Source organism: Branchiostoma lanceolatum, chromosome 8 (genome assembly GCF_035083965.1).
Source record: "Branchiostoma lanceolatum isolate klBraLanc5 chromosome 8, klBraLanc5.hap2, whole genome shotgun sequence".
Classification (NCBI taxonomy): Eukaryota; Metazoa; Chordata; class Leptocardii; order Amphioxiformes; family Branchiostomatidae; genus Branchiostoma; species Branchiostoma lanceolatum.
The window spans coordinates 20,685,057-20,690,056 of NC_089729.1; the positions used below are offsets into that span (position 1 = coordinate 20,685,057).

The window sequence follows — 5,000 nt, forward strand, 5'->3', positions numbered from 1 at the left end:
CGACCGTGGCTGCCCTACGGCCGGGCAGGGCCTCTGCTGCCGAGAGGCACGCCCCGTTGCACCTGCGAACGGGCCCCGGCCGCTGGCCACGTCTTCCCGTGCATGGCTTTGGCCTGAAGTTGAGCGCAGGTGGCGTCGATCCTTGGAGAAAGCCCGTAAGAGCTTCGGTCGCTGACTCCGATCCTGCGAGAAAGCCCGTTAAGACCTTCGGTCGCTGACTCCGATCCTTGGAGAAAGCCCGTTAAGACCTTCGGTCGCTGACTCCGATCCTTGGAGAAAGCCCGTAAAGACCTTCGGTCGCTGACTCCGATCCTGCGAGAAAGCCCGTTGTTAAGACCTTCGGTCGCTGACTCCGATCCTGCGAGAAAGCCCGTTAAGACCTTTGGTCGCTGACTCCGATCCTTGGAGAAAGCCCGTTAAGACCTTCGGTCGCTGACTCCGATCCTTGGAGAAAGCCCGTAAAGACCTTCGGTCGCTGACTCCGATCCTGCGAGAAAGCCCGTTAAGACCTTCGGTCGCTGACTCCGATCCTTGGAGAAAGCCCGTAAAGACCTTCGGTCGCTGACTCCGATCCTTGGAGAAAGCCCGTAAAGACCTTCGGTCGCTGACTCCGATCCTGCGAGAAAGCCCGTTAAGACCTTCGGTCGCTGACTCCGATCCTTGGAGAAAGCCCGTTAAGACCTTCGGTCGCTGACTCCGATCCTTGGAGAAAGCCCGTTAAGACCTTCGGTCGCTGACTCCGATCTTTGGAGAAAGCCCGTAAAGACCTTCGGTCGCTGACTCCGATCCTGCGAGAAAGCCCGTTAAGACCTTCGGTCGCTGACTCCGATCCTTGGAGAAAGCCCGTAAAGACCTTCGGTCGCTGACTCCGATCCTGCGAGAAAGCCCGTTAAGACCTTTGGTCGCTGACTCCGATCCTTGGAGAAAGCCCGTTAAGACCTTCGGTCGCTGACTCCGATCCTTGGAGAAAGCCCGTAAAGACCTTCGGTCGCTGACTCCGATCCTTGGAGAAAGCCCGTAAAGACCTTCGGTCGCTGACTCCGATCCTGCGAGAAAGCCCGTTAAGACCTTTGGTCGCTGACTCCGATCCTTGGAGAAAGCCCGTTAAGACCTTCGGTCGCTGACTCCGATCCTTGGAGAAAGCCCGTTAAGACCTTCGGTCGCTGACTCCGATCCTTGGAGAAAGCCCGTTAAGACCTTCGGTCGCTGACTCCGATCTTTGGAGAAAGCCCGTAAAGACCTTCGGTCGCTGACTCCGATCCTGCGAGAAAGCCCGTTAAGACCTTCGGTCGCTGACTCCGATCCTTGGAGAAAGCCCGTAAAGACCTTCGGTCGCTGACTCCGATCCTGCGAGAAAGCCCGTTAAGACCTTTGGTCGCTGACTCCGATCCTTGGAGAAAGCCCGTTAAGACCTTCGGTCGCTGACTCCGATCCTTGGAGAAAGCCCGTTAAGACCTTCGGTCGCTGACTCCGATCCTTGGAGAAAGCCCGTTAAGACCTTCGGTCGCTGACTCCGATCTTTGGAGAAAGCCCGTAAAGACCTTCGGTCGCTGACTCCGATCCTGCGAGAAAGCCCGTTAAGACCTTCGGTCGCTGACTCCGATCCTTGGAGAAAGCCCGTTAAGACCTTCGGTCGCTGACTCCGATCCTTGGAGAAAGCCCGTCAAGACCTTCCGTCGCTGACTCCGATCTTTGGAGAAAGCCCGCAAGAGCTTTGGTGACTCACTCCGATTTCGCGAGAAGGGCCGCAAGAGCTGCGGGGACTCACTCCGATCCTGTGACAAAGCCCGACTCTTCAGGTCGCTCCTATGTAGCCCACCATCTCTTAAGCATTGGCGGCCGGGTCGGCCGGCGCTGACGGCCGAAGGAAGCCGCCGGGCGGACCGCGTTTGGTGTTTCCCCGCTCCCGAGGCCGCCTGCTACACGACGGCATGCGACTTTCCGGCCTGCCCCGACTTTCGGATTTCGCCAGGGTGTCTGACCAAGGTGTAGGTCGCCGATCCTACCTTGAGAGGAGTGGTCGTTTTTTGACTAGGCAACTCTTCCAGAGCCCGTAGCGGACGGCGGCTGGGGGCCAGCGGGTCCGGGAGGGTGCGGACGGGGCCGGCGCGGCACGGGCCAGACCCCTGCGTGGAGAAAAGACGGGGTCGTCCGGTGACTTTGCCCCGTCGGCCGGCTCCATCGGACTTGGCACCGGGCGCCTGGGCGGGTGTCGGCGGGGGGAGTGAGCGCCCCGCCCCGCCCGACTCCGACCGCCCCGGAGGGCGCCCCGGGCCCGCCGGGCGAGCGAGCAGGGTCCGTCCGGTGTGGGGCGGGGCCCGGGGAGGCGGGGGTGGAGCGGGCGGCCGAGCAACGGGGTCGACCGGGACGGGTCTCCCCCGGCCGGCGGGGCCGGTCTCCCGTTGCCCCCGAAGCCTACCCCGTGGCCGACTTGCGGTGGTTTTTCAAAAAAGTGCTCTGTAGGGTGTCTGACCATGTCGTGGGTCGCTCAACCTACCTTGAGAGAGTGGTCGTTTTTTGACTAGCTCGGGAATCGACGGCGAGCAATCGCACACTCTCTCGCCAGTCGTTTTGCTACCCCGCCGACCAGGCTGCCACTCCCCGCGAGGGCAGCCGGAGGTCGACAACCGGCTTGGAAGGCGCCCGCTCCTCCGCTCCTGCGGGCGAGGACGGGCGTGCCGACGGGCGTCCGGAACCAGCGCCGGGGCAGGCCCTCCGCGGAGGGCAGCCCGGGTCCCGCCGCTGCGGCGGCGGACCCAACGGCGACGGCTCGCCCCTTCCGTCTGCGTGCGAGTACGCCTTGCGGACTCGGCGGTTCGAGACCCGGCCGTCCGCCTTGCCGGCGGACGCGTCCGGTCGTGAGAGTGCGGGACCGTTCCTGACGGGACGGCTCGGGCGTTGAAGGGAAGCAACGGTCAGGTGTGGCCGGGAGTTCTGCGCTCAGGCTCCCGAGGGTTCGCGGCCATCTCCACGGCGCGTTCCCACCTCACGGCAGCGACGGACTCGGCGGCGCTCGGCGCTCCGGTCGAGCGGGACCGTGTGGCGGCGGCGGCAGTTGCGGGTCTTCCCGCGCTGCCCCGCGGCCGCGGCGGTCCTCTCCCGGCGGCGACCGCTCTTTCGCCGCCTCGGCGTCCTCGCTACCTGGTTGATCCTGCCAGTAGTCATATGCTTGTCTCAAAGATTAAGCCATGCACGTGCAAGTTTAAACTGTCCCAGTGAAACTGCGAATGGCTCATTAAATCAGTTATGGTTCCTTTGATCGTCACATCCTACATGGATAACTGTGGTAATTCTAGAGCTAATACATGCGGAAGAAGCGCCGACCTCACGGTCTGGCGTGCATTTATCAGACCAAGACCGACCCGGGGTTCGCCCCGGTCCCTTTGGTGACTCTGGATAACCCAGCCGATCGCACGGTCTTCGCACCGGCGACAGATCATTCGAATGTCTGCCCTATCAACTTTCGATGGTAGGTTCTGTGCCTACCATGGTGGCAACGGGTGACGGGGAATCAGGGTTCGGTTCCGGAGAGGGAGCCTGAGAAACGGCTACCACATCCAAGGAAGGCAGCAGGCGCGCAAATTACCCACTCCCGACTCGGGGAGGTAGTGACGAAAAATAACAATACGGGACTCTTTCGAGGCCCCGTAATTGGAATGGGTACACTTTAAATCCTTTAACGAGGATCTATTGGAGGGCAAGTCTGGTGCCAGCAGCCGCGGTAATTCCAGCTCCAATAGCGTATATTAAAGTTGTTGCGGTTAAAAAGCTCGTAGTTGGATCTTGGGACCGGGCTTGCGGTCCGCCGCGAGGCGTGTCACTGCTCGTCCCGGCCCTCCCCGCCGGATTCTCCTTGGTGCTCTTAACTGAGTGCCTCGGGGTGCCGGAGCGTTTACTTTGAAAAAATTAGAGTGTTCAAAGCAGGCCTGGCGCCTGAATAGTGGTGCATGGAATAATGGAATAGGACCTCGGTTCTATTTCGTTGGTTTTCGGAACGTGAGGTAATGATCAAGAGGGACGGACGGGGGCATTCGTATTGCGGCGGGAGAGGTGAAATTCTTGGATCGCCGCAAGACGAACCACTGCGAAAGCATTTGCCAAGAATGTTTTCATTGATCAAGAACGAAAGTTGTGGGCGCGAAGGCGATCAGATACCGCCCTAGTCACAACCATAAACGATGCCAACCAGCGATCCGCCGGCGTTACTTCGATGACCCGATGGGCAGCTCCCGGGAAACCTGAGTTTTCGGGTTCCGGGGGAAGTATGGTTGCAAAGCTGGAACTTAAAGGAATTGACGGAAGGGCACCACCAGGAGTGGAGCCTGCGGCTTAATTTGACTCAACACGGGGAAACTCACCCGGCCCGGACACAGTAAGGATTGACAGATTGAGAGCTCTTTCTTGATTCTGTGGGTGGTGGTGCATGGCCGTTCTTAGTTGGTGGAGCGATTTGTCTGGCTAATCCCGATAACGAACGAGACTCTGGCATGCTAACTAGTTCGGCGATCCCGCGCGATCGGCCGCAACTTCTTAGAGGGACAGCCGGCAGTAAGCCGGACGAGATGGAGCAATAACAGGTCTGTGATGCCCTTAGATGTCCGGGGCCGCACGCGCGCTACAATGAAGGCATCAGCGAGTCTTTCGCCTTCGCCGAAAGGTGCGGGTAACCTGCTGAACCGCCTTCGTGCTAGGGATCGGGGATTGCAATTATCTCCCATGAACGAGGAATTCCCAGTAGATGCGTGTCATCAGCGCGCGTTGATTACGTCCCTGCCCTTTGTACACACCGCCCGTCGCTACTACCGATTGAATGGTTTAGTGAGGCCAGTCGATCGGCCCCTCTCGGGCCGGCAACGGTCTGGAGGAGCGCCGAGAAGCCGATCAAACTTGACCATTTAGAGGAAGTAAAAGTCGTAACAAGGTTTCCGTAGGTGAACCTGCGGAAGGATCATTACCGAAACGAAGAAGCGAGGCGCTCGCGTCGTCGACTTCACACCAAA

The 5,000-nt window shown here is 60.0% G+C and overlaps 1 non-coding gene across 1 annotated transcript; it reads left to right on the forward strand.

Moving 5' to 3' along the window:
- Positions 1 to 3,138: 3,138 nt before the first annotated feature.
- Positions 3,139 to 4,954, forward strand: LOC136441051 (small subunit ribosomal RNA). Its single transcript, XR_010756771.1, has one exon. It is a non-coding gene; the product is annotated as a small subunit ribosomal RNA (ribosomal RNA).
- Positions 4,955 to 5,000: the final 46 nt, after the last annotated feature.